Source organism: Phoca vitulina, unplaced genomic scaffold (genome assembly GCF_004348235.1).
Source record: "Phoca vitulina isolate PV1807 unplaced genomic scaffold, GSC_HSeal_1.0 scaffold36, whole genome shotgun sequence".
Classification (NCBI taxonomy): Eukaryota; Metazoa; Chordata; class Mammalia; order Carnivora; family Phocidae; genus Phoca; species Phoca vitulina.
The window spans coordinates 17,081,038-17,097,064 of NW_022589739.1; the positions used below are offsets into that span (position 1 = coordinate 17,081,038).

The 16,027-nt window shown below is 41.4% G+C and overlaps 1 protein-coding gene across 6 annotated transcripts in view; it reads right to left on the bottom strand.

Annotated features, from left to right (window-relative positions):
* PAK1 (p21 (RAC1) activated kinase 1) overlaps positions 1–16,027 on the bottom strand; it is a 145,082-nt gene that overhangs the window by 73,223 nt on the left and 55,832 nt on the right. For 2 of the 6 annotated variants that reach the window (XM_032427420.1, XM_032427417.1), the window contains exon 1: positions 10,280–10,501. The exons of 1 other annotated variant lie outside the window; for it this stretch is intronic. The gene's annotated coding sequence lies outside the window, so the exon portion shown is untranslated. Of the gene's footprint in view, positions 1–4,402; positions 4,521–10,279; positions 10,502–16,027 lie in introns of those variants that run through there. 3 more of the 6 variants (XM_032427418.1, XM_032427419.1, XM_032427422.1) reach the window with 3 other exon arrangements.

A 16,027-nucleotide genomic window follows, 5' to 3' on the forward strand; every position in this document is an offset into this window, starting at 1 on the left:
GCACCCAGAGCTAGCAGAGGCAGGGACCTGAAATAAAGTCTGTGTGACTACAGGACCACCTCCTTTTCTACTACACCACGTGTCACTGTTCACTCTAAAGGCAAAGGAATGGACTAGATAACCTTTAACAACCCCTCAGTCCATTATTTAAAATGAAGAAGGGAAAGGAAGGAGAAAAAAATAAAACCTATTCCACATATTAATCACATTTGTCAGTCAACAACTCAAAGCAGCTGAGACTGGCATGACCAACACTCCACCCAGAACTGGGGAGTATTGCATGCCCTTGACACCTGGTTATGAGAATCTGATCTTTAATTAAATTGTGCCAAGAGGTTTTCTTTGGCAGGAACCTGGAATGCTGCAGTCTTGAATTCGCTAAGGGATGTCCTTCTGACACGGCAAAGGCACTCCCGCTATGTAGCCTCCAACCACTTGCTCTGGTTCAGCAGCAAGAAAGCAACCACTGAGGTAGCAGGGAAGAAAACTGGAGGCTGTTTCTGGGTTGTTGGAAAAGCTACTTTAATTTCTGGCCCTGTTTCCTCATATAAAATACAAATAAGACTGTATATAGAGTTACGAGAAATTATTTTTTAGAAGATTTTATTTATTTGAGAGAGAGAAAGTAATGAGAGAGAGAGAACATGAGTGGGGGTAGGGAGAGGGAGAAGCAGACTCCCCACTGAGCAGGGAGCCAGACATGGGGCTGGATCCCAGGACCCCAGGATCATGACCTGAGCTAAAGGCAGACACTTATCTGACTGAGTCACCCAGGCGCCCTGGGTTAAGAGAATTTAAAAGCATAAACATATATATACACACATATATATAAAAGCACCTAGCAAGCTGCCTGGCACAAAATAGATGTCCAATAAATATCTGTTCTTATCCCCCACTCATCTTTCCAGTTTCATCTCTACTATTCCTTAAACTTAGTCATTCCAGCTCAATATGCTTTCATGCCCCTGCCTTTGCCCACACTGTTCTCTCTGCCTAAGATGTCCCAACTTGTCTGCCAAACAAACTCCTACTCATTCTTCAATACCCAGTTTGATTCACTTTCTCTATGAAACCTTCACAGAAGCCCCCCTATTTCTATCTTTTCCCAAAAATTTAATAGCAGTTTATACATACTTCTATGCAACAGTGTCCATATTTCATATCAACCCCACCAGACCATGAACAAGTCAAGGGACGAAACTGAGTCTGATTAATCTCTACGTCTCCAAGTCCCACCCAGCACAGACCCAGCATACACTAGGTAACTAGCAAAGGTTCACTGACTAAGGCAGCCTGGTTTACAGAAAAAGACAAAAAAAAAAAAGGAGCTAGAAGGATCCTGAAAAATCAGCCAGTTTCAAACCTTTATTTTATAGCTGGGAACCTGAAACCCACAGGAGTATGAAATTTACCTAAGATCAGTCAATAAAATAGTGAGGACATGATGAGACTCTGATTATTCTGATTCTCTTAAAAACACTCTTTCTACACTAATTATAATTTGAGACAGAATGAACAAAGGTCTGTACCTGGAATTAGAGAGTATGGGAGGCAGAGAAGTAAAATGGAAAAGGCAGAGAGATTTGGGGTCCAAGACTTAAGCTAGCCCTGTACCTTCACCCTCCTCTACCCTGCCCAATCACACCTACACATCTTCCTCACTTCTACCACCCTTGCAGATAGCCACTAGAGTTACTTGCAGAAACCAGTACCACAGCTCTTATAATCGTCTCCCCACCATATTGGGAAATTCCTGACCTGCAGCCCCAATTAAGCTATTCCCAACAATTAAGGGAAAAAATCAAATTTAAGCCATTAGACTTCCCAATGGATGCCCTGAACCAAGAAAATCATCACTAAAACCTGAGGCCCATACAATCTGAGAGCTGAAAGGAACCTATAAGGCCATCTGGTTCAACCACCCAAGAAACACTGGAATCTACTCAGCTGTCTCCTGGATGGACGACCTTCTAGTCAATCTGTGCCTGAACATATCCTGTGATTTTCCCACAGTGCCCCTGCCCCATGCTGTCTCAAAGGAACATTTTCTATTGGAAGTGTTAAGAACCACAGCTTGAAAATGGACTGCTCTCTCTCCTCTAAAAGATACTCAGGACTAAGTCAATCAAGCTTCCAGTGTTCATTTACTTCAGTCATCCTCAGTCACCTAAAATCTTGTCCCCCAACCTTTTCTGTATGCCCTCTAACCTCATCAAATTCTTCACCCCCTTCCTGACTCTGGATCCCTTTCACTATTTCCTCTGGATCTTCCCATTTGTCATAAGCTAACTCCCCTTGCCTCCTTTTCTTAAAAGGAACCTGGCTATCACCTGAAGAAGAGATTTCTCCAGCAGCCCTCTCAACTGGAAGCTATTTTCTCTCTCATACTCAACCTATCAGTGCTGTCCTTAATTTTCAGGGCTATTTCCAAACCATTCCTTTCTTCTTCTTGTAAAAACCTCTTTCCTTTGAGTAGCCTCCAATGGTTGCTATCACACTTCCTTGCTGCCTAAGACCCACTTTCTGGTCACCTCACTGAAAGACTTTAGTTCCTAGATCAATCTCTTCTGTACCCTCCAGTTATCATTATAGGTGACCTCTATACCCTTCCAACAATGATGACCCTTCCAACACTCTGGCCATTTCAATTGCTGACCTCCAGTCCAAGTTGGCCAATACTCCCATGATCACACCCTGGACCTTATCACCAAAATGTGTATCAACTCCAGTATCTGGAATGAATCCTATATACTCCAACACAACCTCCTATCCATGCAGCTCACTTGCTCAAGAACTTCTACTACAATTCCTAGACTTCATTTTGAGCTCTAATCCACTATCCATTAGTACCTCCTGCCTTCACTTCTCTTTTTCCTTAACCATAGTCCATCAAAAAATCACTCAAACATCATAACCCATCAATCCTCTAAAACTCAACAACAAAAAACCAAACAACTCAATTCAAAAATGGGCAAAGGACTTGAATAGACATTTCTTCAAAGATGTATGAATGGCCAATAAGCACACGAAAAAATGTTCCATTAGGGAAATGCAAGTCAAAACTACAATGAGATAACACCTTGCACCATTACGATGGCTACTATCAAAAAAAGAGAAACCAAGAAGTGTTGGTGAGGATGTGGAGAAACTGGAACCCTGCACATTGTTGGTGGGAATGTAAGATGGTGCAGCCGCTGTGGGAAACAGTATAGCAGTTCCTCAAAAAATTAAAAATAGAATTACCATATGGTGCAGCAATTCCACTTCTGGATATATACACAAAAATATTGAAAACAGGGTCTCAAAGACATATTTGCACACCCATGTCCATAACAGCATTATTCACAACAGCTAAAATGTGGAAGCAATACAAGTATTCATTGACAGATGAATAAATAAGCAAAATGTAGTATACACATACAATCAAATATTACTCAGAAAAGGACAGAAATTTTGTAATATGCTACAACATGGATGAACCTTGAGAACATTATGCTAAGACAAATACCATATGATTCCACTAATATGAGGTACTTAGAGTAGTCAAAATCATAAAGACAAAAAGTAAAATGGTGGCTGCCAGGGGATGGTGGCATGGGAGAATGGGGAGTTATTTAATAGGCACAGAGTTTCAGCTTTATAAGATGAAGAGTTATAAGATGAATGGTGCTGATGGTTGCATACTAATGTTAAAGTATTTAATGCCACTAACCCATACATTTAAATAGTTAAGATGATAAGTTTTATGTTATGCATATTTTACCACAATAAAAAAAAAAGTAAGGGGAATTAGAATTTACTATCCAATAGATACACTACAATGTGCTGAAAGTTCACAATGATATCACAGTTATATTACCACAGGAGCCTGTTAATGCTAGGGTAGAGGCCAATGAACTGAGACTTAAGATATTAATTACGAGCAATGGATAACTGATTCTCAGTAAAATTTGTAGGATGATAAGACAGTTTATAACAGGCTTTCACTGTACATGTATACTTTATTTTTTTAAAAGATTTTATTTATTTATTTGACAGAGAGAGAGAGAGCACAAGCAGGGGGAGGGGGAGAGGGAGAAGCAGGCTCCCCGCCAAGCAGGGAGCCCAACTCGACTCGGGGCTCGATCCCAGGACCCCAGGACAATGACCCGAGCCGAAGGCAGACACTTAACAACTGAGCCGCCCAGGCGCCCCTGTACATGTATACTTTAAACAAATCTGATTAATCTAAACAAATCTTATTTAAAAAAAAACAAAACACACAAACAAAACAATCAACCCCCTTGTCTTCTCTCCCTTTCCAAAATGTAACTGGCAAAATCCCAGCTTTGGGATAGTTGAACTCTAACTCTCTCCCAACTGTCTCTGTACTGAAGTAGCTGAATGTCCTAAAGAACATTACCTGATTGACTGCTTTCACTTGAAAATTATGAATACCTTTCTGCAAATGATTACCTTGCCTCAAATGGGCATTCAATTAGGCTTCCCATTCACGGCTTCCCCTTCGCTGATGAACTCGCCTGTGAGAAAACAGAAATCTTTGCTGAACTCCATCTTCCCACTCCCAAATCTATATGCCTCCCTGCACCTGCGCCACCCATTTACAATGAAGGAGGTGTTCCTACTCCCATCAAAAGCCATTCCCTCTTCTCCCTCACTTGCACTCCCTCTCACCTGGAATGATCTCTTTCAGCTACATTAATCAACCAACCAATCAATCAATCTCTCTCCCCCACTCTCTCTCCCTCTCTCTTTTAGATATATTCAGTCATTCAACATATATTTATTGAGCATCTACAATGTACCAGTACTAATCTAGCTGAATAAAACAAAGTCCCTGTGTTTGTGGATTTTATGGACTAGTAAGAGAAGCAAAGAGAAGCAAAGAAATAAGCAAATATACAATGTCAAGTCCATAATGAAAATTAAAGAGTAGTACATCTGACTATGGGGGGGGGAGGGGAAGCCAGGGATGGGTGGTATATAAGACAAGATGATCAGGACAGGCTTCTCTGAGGAAGAGACACTTAAGACCTGAATGAAATGAGACAACTAACCATAGTAATATCTGGAAGCATTTTAAGCAGAGGGAGCAATAAGTACAAATATCCTAGATGAGAATATTCTTGGACATGTAGAATAGCAAAAAGGACAGCAAGACAAAAGTTTAGTGAACAAGGAGAAACATGGTAGAAAACTAAAATTAGCCAGAGGTCAGATTATATAGGACTTTACATGCCACAATAAGTTTGGATTTTGTATCAAGCATGAGAAGACACTGAAGAATTTTGAGTAGTGATCTATGTTTTAAATAGACCACTCTGGCTGCAGAAAACAGACTGCAGGGGAGCAAAGGAAAAGTGAAGAGACCGTTAAGAAACTCGTACAATAATCCAGGTGGGAACTGACGGTGGTTTGACTGGGCTGCAGTAGGTATACAGTAGTACAGCAAAGGTAGACATTTTGAAGGTAGAGCCAAATGGCTTATTTAGAAATTGGATGTACAGTGTGAGGGAAAAGAAAATGAAGATGATCTCTAAATTTCTGGCCTGATCTGTGAATACTGAGTGAATATAAACATGCTATAGTGTCTCCTATTCAAAGACACACATACACCCCTCCCGTGACACCAATATCTTCCTCAAAACACATTTCTTTGTTTCCCTTCATAGCACGCTTCTCAGAAGAATTGTCTATTTACACTTTCTCCACTTCCTCCCCCTCTGTTCACCAAATAACACCCTGTATTTCACCAAAAGTAGTCTTGTCAAGGTTACCAACCATCTCCATGTTGCCAAATCAAATGGTTACTATTCTGTCCTCACCTTCCTCAATCACTCTGCAGCATTCACCTGGCTTTCCTTCTATCTTTCTGTGTACTCCTATCTCCTTTGCAGACTCTTCCTAGCTATCCTTGACATGTCCAAGGTTAAAAACCTCCTTTCCTCATATGCTACAATCTTGTCTAGATGATCTCATCCATTCCTATAGCTTTACTTATTACCTATATGTTGATGATGCCCAAGTTTCTACCTTTAGCCCAAAAACTCTCTTTCAGACTAATCCATCTGTTAGACAATTCTGCCCGCATTTATTGTAAGTATCTAGACCTAAAACGAACAAATGAAACTCTTGATTTTCACAGCAACTATCATGAATTATATTTGCTTATTTATTTATCTCCAGCAATAAACAGTAAGCTTCACAATGACGCAACTAAGTCTTTTGAGTTTACCAGTGTATACCTAGCAACGAAACAGGGCTCAGCAACAGTAGACACCAAGATTTACTAGACCCTGTCTCTAGCCTCAAAACAGTCACATACTAATGGGATAGGCAGATTCATAAACCACAATGACGGTATGACATGGTACGTGCCACTGTGAATGGTGAGAGGAAGAACACGAGTGTTTCATGAATCCCAAAGAGGGGCCCTTAATAGCCTAGGAGTCAAGGAAAACTTTCTTAAGAAGATAATTTAAGAGGTTTTTTTTTTTGTAAGAATAGCTATTAAGTGCCTACTAAATATATTTTTATATAATTATTTTTAAGCTTTATAATAACTCTTCCAAGTAGTTGTAAATACATTCCATTTTATATATGAAGTTTAGAAAGATTAAAAACCAAGCAGCTAGTAGGTGGTGGAACCAAAATTTGAACTGAGGTCAGTATGCTTTTAAATCCCTCCCCCTTGCTCCTTTTCTTCTTCTCTTTTTTTTCTTTGCTATATCACAAGGTACCACCAAAAATAATATCTGTTATACTTGCCACCTACTATTTGTTTGACCTAAAAGAAATCACTATACCTCTTGAACTCAGTTTTTAGCATGGGGTTCAATTACCAGTCTCTAAATCATCCTTGTTCTAACTCCCTCCTTTTCCTTTGTTATTAAGGATTGAGGCTCGTTTTAAATTGATCAGTGAGCAACCCTAGGCATTTTTTTTTTTAATTATTAAATATATTTTTTAAATTTTTTTAAGATTTTATTTATTTGACAGAGAGAGACATAGCGAGAGAGGGAACACAAGCAAGGGGAGTGGGAGAGGGAGAAGCAGGCTTCCTGCTTAGCAGGGAGTCCAATGCAGGGCTCGATCCCAGGACCCTGGGATCATGACCTGAGCCTAAGGCAGATGCTTAATGACTGAGCCACCCAGGCACCCCTAATTTTATTTATTTGAGAGAGACAGAGAGCAAGAGCAAGGAGGAGAGGCAAAGGGAGAAGGAGACTCCCCACTGAGCAGGGAGTCCCATGCAGGCTCGGTTGGATCCCAGGACCCTGGGATCATGACCTGAACCCAAGGCAGCCACTTAACCAACTGAGCCACCCAGGCGCCCCCTAGGCATTTCTTTTACGCTAAAGCATCTGAGCATTTTTCACAGCTGCAAATGTATTCAGGAACAACCACAGTAACATCTGTAGAGCACTTCACAGTTTACAAATTAGTTTCACACATTCATTATTTCATTTGATCTTCATCAACCCTATGAGGTGTTAAATCCCTATTTTACAGAGGCCAATGGAAGTGAAATGCCTAGCCTAGCACCATCTGGACTCTACAGCCTACCAGAAATTGAATTTAAGAAAATAAAGGGGAGTGGAAAAGGACGAAGAGAGTAAATGACTTATAGAGGAAGCTCACCCAAGCGGCCTAGAGCCAGGAGAAATTAACAGGGACCAAGTCAGTTTCCCTTCCAAGGTAATGAGTGTTTGGCCATGGCACAGTGACCTACCACATGGAACTGCTCTTTTTTCATCTCAGTAATACCTTGAGTCCAGCCCCACAGACAGATGAAAAATATAAGAAAACTCTCTGTACACTATATGCATACACAGGGTCAGAAGAGAACATGGCGTAAGAGAACAGATCCCACCTTTAGAGAAGACTTGAATTTAGGTCCCAGCTCTGCCACTGACTTGCTGATTAAAAAGTTTCCTCCTTCTGTGTTATCACAGCCCCTTGTGCTTCTATCACATATACTTAACATATAAGGTTACAGATGCCCATACTCCTTGACTTGCAATGGAAGGTAGCAACTGAGTCCAATTTCCATCTTTGTATCCTCAGCACCTGGCACCATAACTAACATAGAACAGGTGATCCAGAGAATGTGTGATGATGGATGTCATATTCAATGCTTTTTGTATACATGTGCATTCCACATAACAGTCTAGAAAGTGAGTGCCAGGAAAACAGCAATTTGTCTTCTTATCTCTGCTTCTCCTCTCACTCTCCCACTTTGAGGACACTGCTCAAGAAAAGTTAGTTGAGTAGAAACAAACCCATCCAAAAAGCCAGGCTTCGGAGGGAAAGAAATTAATCTATACGGTCCTCTTTCCTAGACTGTAGTCTTTCCCACCACACCTACCTCTACTCCCAAATAACCCCTATCTTGCCCATCCACCCTCTTCTTCAAAAGATCCCTCCACCTTCTCTCCCTCTACCCCATCCCTACTATCCCCTCTTCTTCCATAGGCTCACAAGTCACCTCTTTTCCTCCAGGTAAGCAACACTTCAAAGCTGCCATAGAGTTTTTGTTCCTATCACTTGTCTCACAAAAGACAGTCTGGGCCTCTGCCCAGCTTACTCTTCTCTCACTCTAGTCTTCAAGCTCTCCACTTCTCATCTTGCTTACTCCTTACTGTCCTCCACTGCCTCCTCCCCTCTGCGAAGGAAGTGGGGGTCAAATCCTGGAAGAAAGATTGCTTATTGACAGGCCCAAAGCAAGACACAGAGGAAGTAAGGAAAGAGACTGGCACTTGGGGAAGACAGAATTTGTAGATGAAAGCTCAAAGTAAGGGAGTTAGGTAGGAAACACAGCGTTTGGACCTCACAAACACCACAACAAAGGTCCCTACAAACCTATTAATAATGAGAAAGCTTAACCAACAATTCTATTTCCTGTATTTCTTTTTTAAGATTTTATTTTTAAGTAATCTCTACACCTAACACAGGGCTCAAACTTACAACCCCAAGATCACGAGTCCCATACTCCACCGACTGAGCCAGCCAGGCACCCCTTAACCAACAATTCTAAAAGGAAAAGAGAAGAAAGCCTAACCAAGAGGAGAAGGACCCAAGAGAGGGAAGGAAAAACTAACTATGGAGGGAAAAGGATAAGAAAGGGAAGTATGAGGAGAGCAGGAAGAAGGAAGAAAGTGGAGGGTGGGAGAAAAGATGGGTAAGGGAAAAGGAAAAATGATCAGGAGTAAGAAGTAGAAAAATGGGGAGAAGAAGACAAAGAGGGGAATCACAGAAAAACTCTGGGGAGGAAGGAGATCAAAATAACCAAGGTAGGTTAGTACCAGGCCTAACATGTGTTTCTTGGTCCCAGATGATCAAGAAGGAAAGAATTATAGTGAGTAAGACATTACACAGCCCCCAAGGTCTGTCATTAACTAGGGGGCTCCAGAGAAGATAGCCTAGTTTAAAGCAGCTTTACACCCAAGTATCAAATCATTGGCCAGTTCAGAGAAAAATCATTAACATGCCTTGACCTGTTTCTTTCCAACCCCAACTCCCTACACTCAACACCAAAATAATCAGCATTTTCAACCTCTGCCTTGTCCATTAAGTGTCTGGGTCCTCAGCAGACCAGCAAGATGCCATCCAAAAGGCTGCTGGAGGACAGGATACAAAGGTCTGCTTCTCAAGTTCCCCTGTCTCCTACATTATTGAGGGGAACATCTCTGCAGCCCATTCTAGGGCTTTAACCAGCTCACCTTTCCAAAAGGCCGTTTGATAGTCTGGGGAAGCCAGAGTTACAAACAGAATGTCAAGCTCCTCGATGCACAGATAAGGAAACTGAGGCCCACAGAGGCTGCCTGAACGGCACCAGCTTCCTTAGGTCTCCTATCTCCTGGTTTACTCCACCTCTTAACAGGTCACTTATAATATAATGCCCCTCCCCAGCACCCAAGAGAAAACCCCCCATGGTCCCAGCAGGCCGGCAGCTAAGCCAAGGCAGAGGAAAGCATCACCCTAACCCCCAAGCAAAAGGGTGTTAGCAAATGAGAAGGGCTCCTGAGACACAGCAGTTCCCCCAAAAACCAGCTTCTCCTTCACAACCTTCCCTAGCCAGAGCTCTGATTCCAGGTGCTGGCCTAGCCCTAGGCCGGCTCATCTGAGGGCTCAGCCCCTTCTCTCACTTAGGGTCTCTTTAAGGAAAGACCCTAAATCCACCGGACAGCGCGGCACCACTCCCCGGAAGCCGGCGGAGACCCCTCCCCCTCCCCAGCAGCGCCCAACTGGGCGCGCCCCAGGGTGGGCCCAGTATTACCTGGTGGGGGGAGCTGGCCCCGGCATCTCTGGCGACTGTTTTTGTCGCAGAGCCGCACCTCTCTCGCCCAGCCAGCCGCACAACGCCCCGGCTCCACCCGCGCCGCTCTACTCAGCTGGGGCCGGGCTCCCAGCAGCTCAGCCGCCCCAGCTCCCGCTCCCGGTGCAGCACGCTCCCGCCCTCGCAGGGCGCAGCAAAGGCGCAGCTTCGGGGTTGGCGAAGCAGAAGGGGCGGGGGAAGAAGGGAGGGAAGGAGGCGGGAGGAAACCGCGCTTCTCCTTTCCCCGAAGCTCTGAGGGCGGGGAGACTACTACCTTCGCACCCTCTCAGCTATTCTCCCCCACCTAGTCTCCAGCAGGAGGTAATTTCTCACTGGGGCCAGGCATTCCAGGGCCTGTCAGAGTCCTCGGTGAGCCCCAGAGTCAAGGAAGAGAACCAGACCCCCTCTGTGCCTTAGTTTCTGCAGCTGTCTGGACTCCAGGGCAACTCAGGTCAAACCCAGGATTTTATCAGTTTAGCCTTCAGGTAAAAAGATGCACCCACCCCTCCACCCCACCAACAAAGGTGTCTAACGTCCTAGGGAAAACTCTAGGTGGGCACTTATAGCTGCTTCTAAGCAAAGAACGCCCAGCAGCAGCTACCATTTAAGTGCTATTGTGTCCCAGGTGTTTTACGAAATGTTATGTCTCTCTCACCACAACCTTATGAAGTAGGCTCTCTACCAAATCACTTGTCAAAACTGAGGTCCAGGAAGAATGTGGTTTCATACAATAAGTATTTCTTAAGCACATACTGTGAATCAGGCATTATAATGAGCCCAGAGCTGAACAACACATTACAGGACATTCACCAACCCTGGCCCAGACCCCCTAAATCCCACTAGTGCCCCCTCAATAATTTAACAACAACAACAAAAAATCCCACCTTCATACATATCCAAATGCTCCCTAAGAAATAATATTGTCCCGCCAACTTCCCCTCTACACCCTGTTCTTGAGACATATGGCAGGAGTCAGATTATGCAAGGTCTCTTCCAGGTCAGAGCTAGGAGTTTGGGTTTTGTTTTAAGTTTTAACAATCGAAAGGCTTTGGAAGATTTTAAGCAGAATGACAAGATCTAATTTACATCTTAACAGGATCACTAACTGCTGAATGGAGAATAAAGGGGAGAATGGTGGAAAACAAGAAAACAAGTTAGTAGATTCTTACAGAACTCCAGGCAAGAGAAGATGGTAATGATTTAGACTAATATATTGGAAGATGAGCCAAAACAAAACAAGCATATTCTAAAGATACAGCTCAAAAGCAGCAGCAGCAGAACTTGGTGAAAGACAGAATGTAATGGGTGAACGAGGGCAGTAACTTTCCCAAGACCACACAGCTGGAAAATGGCCAAGTTGTCCCAACTTTGATCTGACTCCTAAAGTTATGCTGTTTCTCTCTGCCATGTTAGTCATCTGCCATACTCCTGTCCCTGCTGCCAGCAAAGAGCAGGTAACCAGCATTATGCCTGATCAATGATTTAAGTGTGCTAGAGGGAAATTTTATGGTGTTTATCCATTTCTCCATTTCTCCTGCCGGATGTCTCCACCTCCATTCAATGTGCCCAAATCATTTAACTGTAGAAGGATGTAAGGGAAGAACTCCAATGAGGACAGAAAGAACTCTTCTGTTAAGTATCTTTCATCTTTCCCAGACCCTGAGTACCCATGCTAGTCCAATTACAAGAAGTCCCAAATTTGGTGGAGGAGACAGGGAATTTCTTAAAGACATCCACATTATAGAGAGAATTGGTCAATAACACAGAGTAGGGGACCTGCTGCACTATTAGAACTCAGCTTCAAAGTAGTTTTAGGATGTTCTTTTGACCCTACACCCTTCTCTCAACTTATACAGAATGGATGAAAGGCAGAAACAGTCCTCTGCCTTGGACATAGTTTTTCAAAGTAACCATCAATAATCATAGCATCTGATCTTACCCAACTTTCCACCTGATCCAGCATCCCCCCCTCTTACAGATGGTTTTCCACATTCTGCTGAAATACATGTAGGAACAGAGAGCTCCCTTGGAAATAGACAATGCTTCCTAACATTCAGCCAGGTGCTTCTCTGTAAACTTCCAATTCTGCCTCCTGGAGCACTCAGAAAGCATCCTTCAAGGCAAATATTAAAGGCTTTCGGGTACGTCTTATGGTAATCTATCAAGCCCCTGCACTTTTTCTCTTCTCCAGGATAGATACTCCCAGTTCTATTAATCACCTGGTCATTCAATAACTACTGAAGCACCTTGTATAACCCACCAGGGATGGACACATCAATGAACAGGACCACACCTTCAAGGAGTTTACAGTTTTAGTATGATGGTTTTCAACTCTCCCTTTGTATCAAAATACCTGGGAAATGTTAAAAATATATACTGAAGTCCTAGCACAGATTTTGACTCAGTTGGTCTGAAATGTGGCATAGGCAATATATCTTTATGGATATAACTATAGCTATATGGATATCCATCCATACAGAGGACTAACATTACCTGATTTCAAGCTACAGTGATCAAGGCAGTATGGTATTGGCAAAAGGATAGACAAATAGATCATTGAAACAGAACAGAGAGTCTGAAATAGACCTATACAAATACAGTCAACTGATCTCCAACAAAGAGCAAAGTAAATTTAATGAAGAAAGAGTAGTCTTTTCAATAAACGGTGCTACAATAACAAGACATGCAAAAAAAATTGGTCTGGACACAGACTTTTCACTTTACACAAAAATTAACTCAAGATGTATCACAGACATAAATGTAAACTGAAAAACTATAAAATGTATATAAGATAACATAGGAGATCTAGATGACCTTAGTTAGGTTATGACTTTTTAGATACAACAGCAAAATCACGATCCATAGAAGAACAAGTTGGTAAATTGAACTTCATTAAAATGTAGAACTTCTGTTCTGCAAAAGATACTATTAAGAGAATGAAAAGACAAGTCATAGACTTGAGAAAATGTTGGCAAAACACATATCTGATAAAGAACTTGTATCCAAACAACAGATGTTGGCAAGGATGCAGAGAAAGGGGAACCCTCTTACACTGCTGGTGGGAATGCAAGCTGGTGCAGCCACTCTGGAAAACAGTATGGAGGTTCCTCAAAAAGTTAAAAATAGAACTACCCTATGACAGAAATTGTACTACTAGGTATTTACCCAAAGGATACAAAAATACAGATTCGAAGGGATACATGCACCTTTATAGCAGCATTATCAACAATAGCCAAACTACGGAAAGAGCCCAAATGTCCATCAACTGACGAATGGGTAAAGAAGATGTGGTGTGTATATATGTGTATGTGTGTGTATTTGCATATGTATATATGTGTATATGTATATGTATATATACACACACACACACATACACGATGGACTATTCCTCAGCCACCAAAAAGATTGAAATCTTGCCATTTGCAATGAGGTGGATGGAGCCACAGTGTATTATGCTAAGCAAAATAAGTCAGAGAAAGACAAATACCATATGATTTCACTCATATGTGGAATTTAAGAAACAAAACAGATGAACATATGAGAAGGAAAAAAAGAGAGACAGGGAAGCAAACCATAAAAGACTCTTAACTATAGAGAACAACCTGAGGGTTGACAGAGGGAGGTGGGTAGGGGATGGGCTAAATGGGTGATGGGTATTAAGGAGGGCACTTGTTATGATGAGCACTGAGTGTTATTTGTAAGTGATGAATCACTAAATTCTACTTCTGAAACCAATATTACACAATGTGTTAACTAACCAGAATTTAAATAAAAATTTGAAGCAAACAAACAAAAAAAGAACTTGTATCCAAAATGTACAAAGAACTCTTAAATCTCAACAGCAAGAAAACAAACAACTCAATCAAAAAATGGACAAAAGATCTGAAAGACATCAAACCAAAAAAGATATGGAGAATATGAAGAGATAATCAATATCATATGTCATTAGGGATAATAATGAAGTACAACTACATACCTATTAGAATGGCTAAAATCCAAAATACTGATAACACCAAATGTGGGTGAGTATATGCAGCAGAATTCTCATTCACTGCTGATGGGAATGCTAAACGGTACAGCCACTTGGGGAGACAGTTTGGCAGTTTCTTATAAAGCTAAATATAGGTTTAATATAATCCAGCAATTGCACTCCTAGGTATTTATTCAAGTGCATTGAAAATTTATGTCCACACAAAATCCTACCCACAAATATTTATTGCAGCCTTATTTATAATTGCCAAAATATGTAAGCAACCAAGATATCTTTCAATAGATGAATGAGTAAACAAACATCCATACAATGGTGTGCTATTCAGCAATAAAAAGAAATGATACTTTTCCACTTAGGGTTTTTCTGTGTCTTTTGTGGTTTGATAGTTCAAGTAAAGAGCTAGTCTGAAAAGTATGATATTCTGGAAAATGCAAAACTATAGAAGCAGCAAAAATATCTGTGGTTGTGAGGAGTTCAGAAGTGGGGTAGAGTAAGGATGAAGAGGTGGAACATAGGGCATTTTAAGGCAGTGAAACTATTCTATATGATACTATATGGTGGATACATAACGTTATGTATGTCAAAACCCACAGAACTGTACAACACAAAGAGTGAACCCTAATATAAACTATGGACTTCAGTTAGTAATAATGTGTCAATATTGGTTCATCAATTGTACCACACTAATGTAGGATGTTGGTAATTGACAAAGTGCAAGGGGGAGTGGTAGAGAGAGAGTATATGGGAGCTCTTTGGACTTTCTGGTCAATTTTTCTCTAAGCCTAAAACTGCTCTAAAAATAAAATGTATTAAAATAAAAGAAAAAATAAAAGTATCGAGCAAAATAAAGGACATACAAGATAAAGTTCATTTTATTTTTTACTAGATTCATTAGACATAAAATTATTCTGTCAAATTGCTATAAAAGTTTCTAAACGCTTTCAATTTTTATGCTTACTTCATTGTAGATTGAGAACAGTTCAGAATCTACTTTGAGTAGTGGTGATCTAGGGCACCTTCCACTAAACATAGTCCTGTTTGCCATGACCCTCTTACTACCTGGTACCCTATGGGGAACATGACACTCTTAAGTGCAGTCTGTCCCCTTCAGAACATAGTTGAACTATCATCTCCTCTAACTCTACTTACTTCCAGTAATTTAGTCTGAAGTTGCATTAGTTTTTAGCCACTGCAATGTCTTTGGCTGACATTGAGCTTAGGCAGCCAAAACCACCATTTTTTGTAAGAATAGCATCATGCTAGTTCTCCTCCAGCCTGCCCATATGTTGCCATTTCTTTGAGACTTAAAATGTAGAACTCCTCTGTCATCCTTAAATTTCATCTTGTTGGCTTCAACCCATCTTTGCAAGCTCTCTTGCTTGCTCTCTCTCTGCCATCTAGCATTGTACTTTTCCCTTCCAGTCTTTATCACCTGCAAATCCAATAAATATGCTATCTCTTCAAACATTTATCAAACATCTACCATGTACCCTCGCCCACATTAGGCCTCAGGGATTAAAGACAACCTAGAAATGGTCTATGTCTCCACTAATCACCACTAACAATGGAGGCTAGCATATATAAAACTAAAAAGTCCCACACTAGAAAATTGAATAAACAAAATAAATAAGGTAGAAGAAACAATAAAACATTAACATACAATATAAGGCAGGACCACTAGCATCTTCAGCAGGAAAGATCAAATTCAGGTATGTTCT